Below are 14,166 nucleotides of genomic sequence, written 5' to 3'. Positions count from 1 at the left end.
CCTAGAAATGGGGAGACAAACACACACAACACTCATGCAAACAAACACACGGACAGTTCTCCTCGCCTAAACACTGCACACTGTAAAAGCCCACTCGCATTTTGTTCCAGCGTCGACTACACACCGATAGATAGACATGAAGCATGTGCACGCTCTGAGTGACACCCGGACTGGACAAATGCTGTCTTAAGAGGGAACTTTCCCCATTGACTCTTTGACCATGTTGCATTTCCTGCGCCTCCTCTCTGCTGCCTACCAGTCCAACGGAACTCCACACACGATAAAAATAACCAGTCAGCACTCAGCGGGGCCCGCTCTGAAAACACAGGGTGCCCACATCGCCTGTTAGCAGGACCAGTTCTATTTGCAGAGACGTGCGCGTTAGGCAACAGTCAGAATCCGGCGGTGGGAACGGCGGGCCTCAGAATTCGGCAAAGCATTGTGGGAGGGGATCTTTGGGGAGTTGCGGGGTCTAACTGTTGCACCTTTGAGCACTTATTCCTAATTACTCCGTTTGTGCCTCGACGTTGCTAATGGTTCGCAGACGCGACACACATGTGAAGAGGCCGGGATGATGGAGTGCTGCGCGGGGACACGCTGCACACCGATATCCTGCCCCGCTCGAGCGGCCGAGCAAGAAAAACAGATGGAAATGAGCACCAGCACACTCCAGCAGACGTGTAAATATACGTATACACACACAGATGTGCATACAGGTTCAGGGACGTGAGCACAAAGGCACAGAGGCTGGAAGGGAAAACAAACACAGACGGCGGGATTTTGGGTAGCGTTCGCACTCTCTTTAGCACGCATGGATAGGCTGTCACATCCAAACACACACACACACACACATGCGCGCAGGCCAAGTATGTCCTCATCGCCAGCATGCGTAGATAAGTATATGTGTGCGCGAGTGTGTCCTCTCCGAGCCGACCACAATGCACAGCTGGCAGGGAGAGAGAGACCCGAGTGTGTCAGTGTGGTCAGGTCAGGGGCCCCGTCTCTCTCCACTTTCTCCACTATCCAAGTTCCGTCTCTTTGCCTTTTTCTTCCTCTTGTCCTCCCTTGTTTTTAACATCCTCGCTTTTTGGTCACATTTTGGCATGTTCATCTCTCTGTCTGTCTGTCTGCCCGTTTTTGTCCAGACGCTGGCCCTTCCCAGGTTTCTCCCAGTGCAAGTATACAAACACATGCACATGGAAATTTAAGAAAAAGAGACAGAAAGCGGCAAGACTTCCTAGAACTGCAGAGACACATGCATTTAGAAGACGTGTTTAAAACTAAACATACAGGAATGGAGATAAGTTAGTTTGGACTGCATGTGCAAATTGTGCAGCCGTAGCCAGCTGCTGCTTCCAAACATCGGCCCTTTCACCCTCCGCTGCTGGACATGCGTCTCGTGTGAGTGCCGACCACATTACAAATGCTCAAGCAAAACACTCGCAGTGAAATACCAAACACAAAAGACCACAAAACACTGCAAACCGACTTATGTAAATACAATCATGGTTCGGGACGGAATGGTTTGGGTTGATCTTCAACAACAAAGACATGGGGGTGTCACTAGGATACCAAACACAAACTCCATCTCCTGAAATACAGCATCAGTGGACTCCATGTTCAGTCTGTATGTTTTTTAGCAAATGCCCCAAGAGTTGTGTTCATACTCTGTGGATGAGTCATCAATTAAAAGCCTTTTCTCCCCATAACAGTTCTTAGTTTTTTGGGTTTTTTTGCCTAGAAGACCCTCGGGGCTTCCTGGGATGCGATTTATACTTTAAACCCATTAAAAACTTTATTGACATGACAGAGGATATACTAATCAGATTAAAAGTGCTCAGCGGTGTCAGCAGCAGAGTAAAATCGATGGGAAAAAGTGCTCCAAAAGCTGGTTTAATACATACGTCAATTTTTATTTTATGTGTAGGGAGGCGACAGGACAAGGAAATGTCATGACCTTTGAGCAAAGTCTGGATGCGTTTGTATCTGTTTTGTGGAAAAATACTGGGAGTTTTGCTCTTGTGCCAAGTATAATCACTTTTTTGCTGGGGTGTTGTGATGGTTTAAAGTTTCAACCGGCTACAAAGTGATATTTGAAACTGAGAAATGTATTTATTGATATAAAAAGGAGCCTTTAAAAAAACAAGCAGGGGAGGGAGGCGATAATAAATCATGGGTTCTGTTGGGTTAATGTGGCATGTGTTTGAATGTGCGTGCGCATTTGGTGTAATTAAATATTGCTTCGTCTGCGCTCGTGCACGTCTCAGAGGCGTGCTAATGGCCTGCAGCACCTTTCCAGACAGAACAAACACACCTGAGCATATTCTAGCCTGCTGATAAAAATCTCTCATCAAGCCCTATTCACTTTTTCCCTTTAAAGAGCAGAAGAACGCGTGATGGGGAGATCCCTGGATCAAACATAATTAGCCTGGACATTTGGCTCAAAGCTGCATGAAAGCCGCTAAAAGATCGCGACTGTCAGCGTGCGCCATTACAATGATTTATTCGCATCCAAGTGTGGTTCAGGGCTCGCCAAAAATGTCTCTATTTTCTGGATTGAAGAGCAAAATGACCTTCGGAACTGAAATAATTGGTTGCCTATGTGGGAATTGTTACGCAGAAGATGTCACTATGCTCTCAGACGGCAACAGCGATGTGGTCAAATGTGCGTGAAGGGAATCATGTCCCACGTGGAAACGACGAGTCCTCGGCTGGAGTTTGGGAAGATATCACCACTACTGAATGTCGCGTGAACAGAAAACTAACACATGATTTGGCTCACACGCTGTGCCTCCCTTGATGATTCTGGCATCAAGGCAAAAGAGCAATCATCAGAGAAACACAGAACCAAGCAGAGGAGAGTAAAAGAGCTGCATATTGTTTTTATTTGCTCACATTCTGACCAATAATGCCCTGTGCATTAGGCATAACGATGCCATCAAACTCATCTCCATAACTTGCCATGACAACCAAGGTTTTTTTTACCCCACTCATGTGGAGTGTGCCCTCCAGCTTGTTTACTGCTGGTTAGAAATTCAATCTCAAATCAAGTAAATCCAAACAAGCGAAGCCATGCCTGGCTCGTCTTGGTGGTTTCGCCCCTGCTTCTCTTCCTGTAGGTTATTTGCTTTGCCTAATGAAGGATGAAAATTACAGATGTGTTGAGTGTCTTTCAAAAATCTCGAAACACCATGAAGGACGGCCGCAGAGCTTTGACGAGAAAGTTCGAGGGAAGCATGATGACACAGAGCTGGTGGTGATAGCTGTTTTTTTTTTTTCTCTGATTGGCTGACTCATCCGAGCAGCGACGAGCTCTGCAGCCGGTGTTTTTCACAAACCGTAGGGAAGAAGATCGCTGTGGTAATAGCACAGGCCCAGAGCCAGTAAAATCACAGATGTGTTTAAGCAAGTGAGCACAATCCCACAGGAAGGAAGGTTTTCCTCTGTGGTCAGAGTCGCAGATTAATGAAGTATCTGAACGACTGCGCAGGAAACAGTGAACTGATGAGAGCTCAGCGTGAACACGACCCACTTTAAAGATTCATTTTTGCCTTTGTGTTTCTAGCAGTGATTTTTATTTCACACATTTTCCCTGTTTTGTTACATTTGCAGATACTACCTCGTAAAATCACGTTTTTAAAAAATAATTTTACATTTTAATTGTAAAGAAAACCCCCCCATCAAAACAAAAAAAGATATTGGCTGTTATTTAAAAAAAAAAAAAAGTATATTCAGAACTGAAAAATGGGAAAATTATACTTTTTTTTTTTTTACTATTTTACAGATTTTAACTGTTTTAGTAAATTAAAGATAATATCCAGTAAAAATCTCAAAAAGTATTAATTTTAAAGTTGACTGTAAAAAAACACTCCAAAAGTGTAAATAATGTCCACACAAAAACATCTGTATTTCTACAAATGCTTTTGTTTCAGTGTGCGGCTCTAAAATTACCCACTTTGACTGTATTTAACCTCTTAAGACCCGAGTTTGGGTTGGACTTGCATTTTAGATTTCTTCTACTTATTTGGGATAAGGAGTAACCAATAAATATAATAATCGAATAATATCTAATATCCGATTCTTATATTTTATTATATTTATATTACATTTATATTATTATTGTTGTTTTTAATTATAGTTATGATAGATATTATTATTATTAACAATATGCTCTTTCTGGAAAAAATTAGGTTCGCACATGTGAACGCCACATCCTAGGAGGTTAAATTAGTTAAAGAGTAAATTAATTTCACAGATATTCAATGGTATTATTAAAAAAAAAACTATTTTTATATTTTTGAATGTTATGGTGTTTCACAATTTTTTATTGTATTTTGTCTGGCAAACTTTTTGCCAAATTTTCCCCGTTTTTTTTAATTTTTTTTTTTTGTTATAGTGTATATTCGTACAATGAATGTAGAAAGACTCACCTGCTCATGCCCAAGGACTCTAAAATCAACCCACCAGCACATTTAAAGTTCACTAATAAGTCGTCTGAATGTGTGTTTTTTTTTATCTGTACATTAAAGTCAAACTGTGATTTAAAAGCAGGTTGTTTTCTTTGGGCAAAGCTAACTTAGCTGTTTCGACCTATTTCATGTCTTTGCCCTCGGCTAAGCTCATTGACACGTCAGTTGAATCAGTTGTAATTTGCCTTCAGGGCTGATTCGAAAAGCAATTTCTGGGTTCCGGATATTCACATCCAGTTAATGCTGGATATCCGAATGTTCGGCTCATCTGAGGGGGGGTGAAATGTGGGGTGAAAATTTGTGCTTCTTTTAAACTAGAAGCCTTTACGAGTACATCAGAGGTGAGAAATATCATTTTTATTGTATGAGATTGTCGTTTTGTGGAGACAGAGTTGCAAAAATACAGAAACGTCTCAGTTCTTTTCATTCATACGACCCTTGCTATAAACAGACCTCACCAAGTAATACGAGAACATTTTCAGTGGAAACAGTATTGGTTGTCTGTGAATTTGCTCGTCTAGGAATCGGAGTTTATTTGAGCTTCTGCTCAATGCCTAATACCTAAATATGTAAATGAATCTTAATCTCTTTCTATCCCGGAGCCAGTCTTTAGTTTTTAACATTCAAAATGACACTTAGGTTAAATCATCAAGAAGGATCACAGGGTGATAATCCTCGAGTGAAAATGATTGTTTGCTAATGAGGACAGCGTATACTTAAAACCCGCACTGGCAGGCCCGAGGCCCATCAGCAGTGGGCCAACGTGACCCAGTTTAAATCAACAGCTGACCCACTTCTTCCACTTGACCTGCTGAAACGGAACGTGCAGCCTGACGGCGTCATGCTGCTTGTCGTTAGCTTTGTTCACTGATCTCATTTAAAGAACACACTGTTGGTTAGACTTTAATGCACAATGCGTTAGACAGCGTGAAAATAAATACAAGGTTGTAGCCCACAAAGAGGAAATGTGCAAAATGTTTCCTGTCCGTATCTGCAGCCGACACGTACGTTGGAAATAGATAAGCAAGCTGCGTTTTTATCTCAATGAATGTGGGCTACCACATTTATGGCATGAACGTTCAGATTATCAATCATGAATAATTTAAATGTCAGGTTAACCTAATATTTGAAGATGTGGATTGCGAGATTTATCGCAATCTTAAGTGTGGTAATTATATGTTAAGACTTGCTTTGTTTGGAAAAATACTTTCGTTTGGCCTCTGTAGAGAAAATATCTGTCTAAATGTTATATGTAGTCATGATTATATAGAATTAGACCATTTTTATGTGACTAAATTCCAAGGGAATGTACTGAAGTGATGAATGAAAATGATGTTTTTTCACATTGTTATCGTGTCCATATGGTGCTTTTTATATGCTGGAAGACATATCATGAGCTCCATGGCTGAGCACAGCCGCCTTAAAACTGTAATGCACTGATCACAGTAGTCACAAAAAGACGGATTCAGACTTCCAGGGTTTCATATGTCACAAACCTAAGGGACCAATCCTGTTAGTTTGCAGCACTGGACTTTCGATGTCATTATTCTTCATCAGAATTGGTTTCCACTTCGAACGTATATAACGAAATTATAATTATCATTAAATTGCAACTTGCAATGGTCCAACATTACAGTGCTTAAGAAATTAATGAATTTGTTTATATATCACCTCTCACAGATACAAAATCACAGTGCTTTACAACAAAGACAAAAACAATAATGATAAAGGTAGTAAATTGTTAAAGCACGGCAGCAACAGCTAAAATGCAGTGCATCAAAAACAATAAATTAAATAAAATATAATAAAATAAAGCGGCTACAGGTCAACCAAAAGCCTGTCTGAATAAAAACGTAATCCGCTGCCTCGTAAAACCTTCACAAGAGTCGAGTGATCTCAACCGTAGAGGAAGAGCATTCCACAGTTTTGGTGCGAGAGCTTGGAAAGCACAGTCACCACGGGTTTCATACTTGGATCAAGGGGCAGCAAGTCATTTTTGTTGGCCTGACCTGACAGCTCTATTCGGGGCATTAGGGTGAAGGAGGTCAGCAACATACCGTGGTGTTTAGCCGTGCAAAGCCTTAAAAGTGAGCATCAGTGTTTTAAAATGAACATTAGAACTGATCGGGAGCCGGTGATGAGAGGATAGGACTGGGGTGATGTGGGATGTCCAGTTAGTTCCTGTTAAAAGACGAGCAGCTGCATTTTGGACTATCTGAAGGCGGTTAACCCTTACAACGCCATGTTTCTGGAGAAGTACATATAATAAAACCACCTAATCCATAAAAATATTGATCAAGTCTTGCGAGGTCGCATTGTTGTAGACGTTCGCCATATTGAATTTCGGCCGGTACGCGGCCTTGATAAGAGCTTCATAATTGCGGCTTCGTTTTAACGGCTCATACGGCTTTATCATTTGAAATAAGCAAATTTGGGGCCAATGTTTATATCTTACCATTGGTCGACTTAAACCTACGGGTGTGGGCATATTTTATGTTAATTAGCAATCATAAACAAGTCACACGTGTTGATCCCAGAATGTTCGGTTTCGGCTGTGTGTACGAGTAAGCGGGAACGAGTATACTCGGTCCTGGCTTTTTAAGGCTTAAGAGAGGACTGATTTAAACAAGTAAAAAGGGCATTACAATAATCTGAACAAGATGAAATAAAAGCATGTAAAATCATCTCCAGTTTCACCTTGGATACCATAGATTTTAACTTGTTGCACAGATGAAAAAAACAGGAACACGGCTGTCGAGAGACTGGTCAAAAATCACACCTAAATTTCTAATGCATGGCTTAACGCAGTCTCTTAATGGCCTAATATGCTGTTTAATGAATGGTATCCATTTGTCTGGGGCAAGTAGAAGCACTTCTGTTTTGCTTGTATTTAACTGAAGGCAGCGGTCGGACATCCAGATTTTAACAGCCTGCAAACAGTTCTTTAAAATTGATAAACAAAGTTGAAGGTAAGCTGGTGTGCTCAAGCTGCAGTTAGCGGGGCTTTAAAGTAATACTGGCTACTATGAGGTGTTTTTTTCTATTATATTGCTGTCTAATTTATTTATTTGTAACTCTTTTGCCTTTACACGTCTATTTTAGGGGTCATTCTGAAAAAAGGAAACAGAAAAGTCTCCAAGCATTCACAGTGCAGCACTCTTTTTTCGTTTCAGCCCTTTTTCCATGAAAGTAAAGCTCACCACAGTTTTGCTGCCTTGCTGTCTCCTTCTTCTGCAACAAGCCACTGATAAGCAACAACACACTGCTAAAGGGCACTTTAGCAGCAAATTAAAGCGAGCAGTTCTTTTTTATTCCTCCCCATTAAGATTTTCCGAGGTGGACCAGAATTGAAACCAGCCATGCTCCAGTCGGAATCGTTCAATTTCAACCTCCGCTCCCGTGATGACGATGATGAAGCAAAGCTGAATGCAAACCAGATCCGGAAAGCCTTGACATATTAGAGCTGATTTTAAAGTTTTGTTTCAGCGCTGCGATGACTGACACTTTGTTTATACTTCTCCGCAATCCGTGCTGTTAGTGTTTTAGACGGCATATCAGATCCTGCTGAGTTTTTCACCACATCTGTGTCCAGTTACGGCGAATGCATGTGTATTTAAAGCTATCGGTGAGCTTGATAGACGGCTGCTGGGAGCCATGCATGTCTGTGCATTGTCCGCACGACTGACATGCAGCTGAAAGTGTCTTGATGAGGACGTAACCTCCGAATAGATGGATATCTGGGGCTCACTGTGTGCTTTGCAGGCCTGTGTCGAAGTGTTAAACGCTAAGTCATAAATCAGCCGTGACAATACGGCTGCTGATTGGTTTCAGCTGTTTCAGGAAGTAGCAGAAGTATTAGTTGTTGTAGAAGTGGCACGATCGGTTACGGAGACAGATTTGTGTCGGTAAAGAACAAGAACGACCGCAGATGGAGAAGAAAAGTGCGGAGTTAAGCATTAAAACGCCAGCTACAAAGTCTAAAGTTGGAGCTATGTTTAGATCTTGTTTGTTGATCCACACAATAACCAAAAGAAGTCATTATTTTAGGGCTGAATCATCAGCTTGTTTTGCACATTATCATAGATCCGCACTACAAAAGACTCCATCGGACTCGTACAGTGTTTACAGTTTGTCATATCGCTTTGCTTTTGTATTTTACCACCCACATCGGAACATCGCTTTGTTTTTCACCGCCGCCCGGCCAAAAGGAAGGCTAATATAACGGCACATTTACACTTGAGATCCAGTTCAAATTTTCTGCCGAGTTACACAAAAGAGTTGCGGTGGCTTCCGAGAGTCAAAGTCATTGTGACCCGCCAGGAAATAGTCCCCTGCAAAACCGCAACATGTCGTGTTTATACTTTGGTTTTCGTGCAGATTAAACAAACATGAGTGAGCTTGAGTTGCTTTGCGACAGACATGAGAAAGCTGTTTTCAGTCTTTGTGTGAAGCCAATCGACTACATGGACATGAGAGCGGGCTTGATCTTCTCATGTCAGCAAGACGTAACGCGACACCTGTACTGTTTTTAACCAAGAGCATGGAGTCTACACATTCTACCATCCATGTTTTGTTTCTGTACATGCAACCCTCATGCCTGTGGGTGTATGTAGACGTGCAGCAGTGTTTGAATCGCCTGTATTTGTGTCTCCTTGTGCATGCATGCGTGTGTGTGTGTGTGTGTGTGTGTGTGTGTGTGTGTGTGTGTGTGTGTGTGTGTGTGTGTGTGTGTGTGTGTGTGTGTGTGTGTGTGTGTGTGTGACATGATGACTGTCCTGGGTGGTGTGTTGTTGTGCGTGTTGCGTGCTGCTAAAGAGTTTATGTTATTCTGTCCCTCCTCTCTCCCTCGTTTACTGGCTATTCTGGGAAAATCCAAATTATAGTCTTTCAGCGTGTGGTTGGCTTGTGCGGTTCCAAATTTGTACTTTACCTACCCATCCTGCTCCGCCCCCCCATCTCTCTCTGCATATACCTCCCTCGCTCAAATGACACACATCCTCGTGTCCCTACTTTGCCGTCTACTGTTTTGTTAATTGAATTTAAATATACTGGGAATCGGTTCTTCTTTTGTGATTCCATTTAAATCCCAGCACCGCAGCTGTCAGGGTAACACATCGAAGCCATGAGACACACGAGTTCCTTCGAGCTCTTTCTGTCATTCAGCGTTTTCTTTCTCACACCGTCTTTTTCCCTCTCTTCCCTCCACATTTCTTGTTTTCTCTTCTTGTTGTTTTGTCCCGGTGCCTGTTGCTGTGTGGATGGAAGTCCTAAACACATCCATGTCTACTCTAAAAACACATCCTCCCTGTGGCTTTACTCGCCACTCAGTTTCAGCGCTTCCTGTCTCCCCCCTCCTTCTCTCGCCCGCCTGTAATTACCATCATAACCTATGGACGTGCAACCCCCCTCTCCGTTCACAAAATGGGTATTTTTAGTCTCTGAGTCTGAGTGACAAAGTTTTTTTCCTTCTTTCAGATGATGTCTATTTGTGTAAGGATTTATGCAAATGCTCATTTAGTGGGTCTCTTTGCTGACATAATTACTCAGCTCCATTCTTGCTACCTGTTAAATCTATTCCGGCCCTCTAAATGACCCAATATGAGCATGTAACTGGTTCGGTCACTGGATTAACATGACATAATGAAGTTGTGCACCTCTGAAACGGCTCATTGCTTTGGCACACTAACGTGCCCTCGCAGGCTTTTGGGGTTGGTTTGTAATCGTCGCCGCATATTTTGAACATTTTAAAAAGTTGACTTTTTATCTTAACCTTAAACGACGTGACGCACCAGCTCCTTTGAGCCTCCTTCTGATGAGGCAATGCAAAGCAATTTGTTAGTTTTCTCTCACAGATGTGGTGGACATCTGAGCTTCATAAATGTCCAAATGAAAGTGTTCAAGTTGGCAAACTGAGTCACAGGCTTTGATTTATTTTTTGCAGCTCTGGCAGGGCATCTTCATCAAACGTGCACACACAAGCCCGCTCTCCGAGGACTCCTCCGCTACTTTTACTGCACATTTTGCGTGAATAGTGTGTTTATGCAGCCTGACATGAGCATAGACGAGTGGTCAATCCGGGCTGTTGCACTTTGACATGGAACATCCTGTATGGGCTCAGTGCAGATTATGTTATGATGACCACCTCTGCTGCGACGCACCACGTCACACGGCTTTATCCAAAAATAGCACACAGAATCTGTTTGATATGTCCTCATGGCTGCTGCCTCTAATTTTAGATTATTCATTTGCAGGGCAGATTAAAAACTTCTCTGTAGTAGCAGAAAATCTACTTTAGTTCAAGTCTGTTTTTTTCCGGTCTCTTGCTTTTTAGTGGCAGTGAAAGGCGACTGGGTCATTTGCCATCTGAAGTGACCGGCTGCCTCATTCTTTCCTTGTCCTTCTACGGCCTGTGGCCCCAATCCATGTCTTCCTGCGGTACTTGGCTACTGTTTACCACTCCTGACTGCTGTCTGCTTGTGCGTTCTCCCCCCCCACCCTCGTGTGTAGAAGGCTGAGGACGCATGATGAGTGCTCACCATTCACCCCTGTAATCCTGCGGAGGAGGGAACGGGGAGAGGCAGCCTCGAGGCCAAGTCCTGCTGGTATGACCGAACGCTGTGTGACATTCTCAGCAGCATCCCCTCCGGCTCTGCATGACAGCAGCGGCGGTCACTGTTTTGCCTTCTCTTCCTCCCTCCTTCTTGGGTTTTCTGGGCAAAAAAAAAATCTCAATGTTTAGCTCAGTTCCATGGTTACACACAATAAATAAATAAATCTGCATAATTACGTAAGCGGTGTTTTGCTGAACTGCTGCCAAGAGCATTGCGAGTCAAGAGCTGATGTTAGCTCTCATTAAGGGTGGCACTAAGCTATCCTCAAAGTTCAGGGGGGGAAAAAAACAGCTCATAGAGAGCTATTTTTTAAAACAAATATTCAGAGCCACGTGCTGCACACTGCATATGTACTGCTTTTGACTGCACCATGTGTGATTTTACAAGCTGGAAACAAGTGGAGAGACAAGAGCTTCTGTTCACCTGATGGCTAATCTCAGATGAGATTTTTTCATCCACCTTGAAATACTAAACTCCAATCCTGTTATTTTGCTCCTTTTTATTTCTTTTTTCAGTGCAGCTTCTGAAAATCTCACCCTTCACCCTTGCCGAGCTCCCTCTTCCATCTCAACACTTTCTTTTCTGCCTTTAACCCTCTTCTGCTCCTCGCTGCTTCTTCCCATCTCCTTTGCCTTTCCACACTTCCATCACTGCCTTTCTCTCCCTCTTTCCCTCCTTCTTCCCCGGCTTTGGTTTGGTGAAAGGGGGCTTTATCAGCAGGCCTGAATGGTGCAGGTCCACTGGAAGCTCGGACAATAGGCCCATCATCAGAGGGAAGCAGAGCCCATGAAGGAGGAACAAAGACCCTCAGCCCAAGTGGGCCCCATTTTGCGCCTCCGCAACAGCCTCCACTGCCCCTGCATGCTGTGTGTGTGCATTTGGGGAAAAAATGTGTGTTCTTGCCTGTATAAGAAGGCAGGTGCTACCCCGTGGGATTTCTGCATTATAGATCTGCCCCTCCAAATGGCTTAGCTCTCAGCTATCATTTTTAAACAGGCTGCATTCTCCTGCTGGTGCTGCGCATTCATTATTGTCCAAATCTATCTTTCTGCATGGCCTCATGTGCATCCTCTCCACTATGCATCATGCTTTTTTGTTTGTTAGAGTGTCATAACCCTGAGTGGTTCATTCGAGGAAGGGTGACACGCTCTTCTGTCTGCTGCAGTGACATGACAACACATGCAGCCGTAATGAATATGCGTCCTCACTTACTGTCTTCTCAGGGGAGCAGGAGGTTCATTTGAGAAAAAAAAAAAGCATGTTTGTGCAGGAAAAGCTGTTTGTGAGAGCGAAGTGCAAGACGAGTCGTGTCTGTTGAACAGGTTTTTCAGCAGAAAGTGAGTGGACATGACAGATTTGGCAAAGAGCTCCACTGTTCCTGAATTTGTCATGGCTGCTGAAGAGGTGTGAGCCCATATGCTGCACACATTATAGGAACAAACATCATGAGTCTGCTCCTTAAATGGTCGCCTGAACTGTTTATTGTTTACAGAAGCATTCCAAGTTCTGCAGCTAATGTAGGTGCTTATCTTCACGACATCCATATACATACCATAATAACTCAAGCTATGCTAACAGCATCACTGTAACAATATTTACCATGTTCAGCATCTGTGTTTAGCATGTTAGCATGCTAACATTTACTGATTACCAGCAAATGCAAAGAACAGCTGACACTGATTTATATGTCATCAGCTCTGCAGGTTTCAATCAGAAACCAAATCACTGGCACTCGTTTATCAAGAGTTTTCTACCGTATCACAGGATCTTTAGTAGGAAAATGTCAGCTGTCATGCAGATGGAGCTGAATGATAGGTGGACTTTTATCAAACTCATATTTCCAGTGTCAGAAATACACTTTGGTGACTTTTGCCAACATGACAACAAACCTCCATCTGAATCAAACACGGATATAAAGGTAAAAAATTCGTAAGTGGACCCGGATCTGGGGTTGTTTTAGCTAAATTCTTGGTTTTTTAGCCTTATTTTCTCATATCTTAATGTTAGATTCAATTAGGGTGCATCAAAATAGTGACATTATCGTTGTATCCCTTACAAAATCTGATTTGTTGTCCTATTTTGCAGATGTATTGGCATTATTAGTAAACCTAAAATCCAGGAAAATATTAGATTAATATTATTTGCTTTAGAGTGTTTGAATGATGATACGACTACACTAGGTGGGACAAGCCTCCAAAACAGCTTTTTCTTTGGTTGTTTGCAGATTTCGGAAAGACACCGCTGACTCTGACTCTTAACCATTGGAGAAGAATACCTACATTTTGGATACATCTCAAATCGAACTCCCCAGACATACTGAGATTTCAGACCTTTTAAACTCAAGATCTGAACCCTCAAAAAGTCCCATCTGTCAGCTTGTCCTGAGAATTACTGATCGGTCAACACCCGACTCTGATCAATCTCAGACCAGCTCGGCTCTCCAACCACTCATCACGGTGAACAAAACCTGCTTATCTGGGACAGTTTAATGAATCAAACCAATCTAACTTCATTTTTTTCTGGCCCTAAACCACAAATATGACTTGACAGAACATCTCTTTACAAATGATCTCTTTATTAAAGAGTCAGTGACCACAGCTGAGCCACAGAGGAAGGATGGCACCAGACGTCATGGCAAGAGATAGAGGACAGAGTCTGGGGTCACTGCACGACAGGTGAGGTAGACACGGAGACAAATAAGACAGGAATCCTTTAAAACATTGGACGTGCTGATCCTAAACATCACAGAACTAGATGCAACAGATTCTATTAGGAGATGGACAGGCGGCACCGAGCTTTATCATTTTTTGATGCTTTTGCACTGTTGCTAACCTGATTTTCAACGTAAAATTTCCACTTCTAATGTATTTCAGGTAACAGACTTATGGTATATTTAAGCTGGGAAGAAGAAAGTTGCTCTTAACAAGCAGGTGGACTTGTTTTTGTATATATGATATGGACCATCCTACTCTAGCAGCTTTGTTTGGAATTAACTACTGTTCTCAAGCACTAACTCACCGTTCAGAGTGCCATTCGTTTCTAAATGCATTTTCTTTTATCCTCTTCCATGATTTCATGATGTGGAC

Source organism: Acanthochromis polyacanthus, chromosome 11 (genome assembly GCF_021347895.1).
Source record: "Acanthochromis polyacanthus isolate Apoly-LR-REF ecotype Palm Island chromosome 11, KAUST_Apoly_ChrSc, whole genome shotgun sequence".
Classification (NCBI taxonomy): domain Eukaryota; kingdom Metazoa; phylum Chordata; class Actinopteri; family Pomacentridae; genus Acanthochromis; species Acanthochromis polyacanthus.
The sequence above is the reverse complement of the archived record's forward strand: the minus strand, read 5'-3'. Positions refer to the sequence as shown.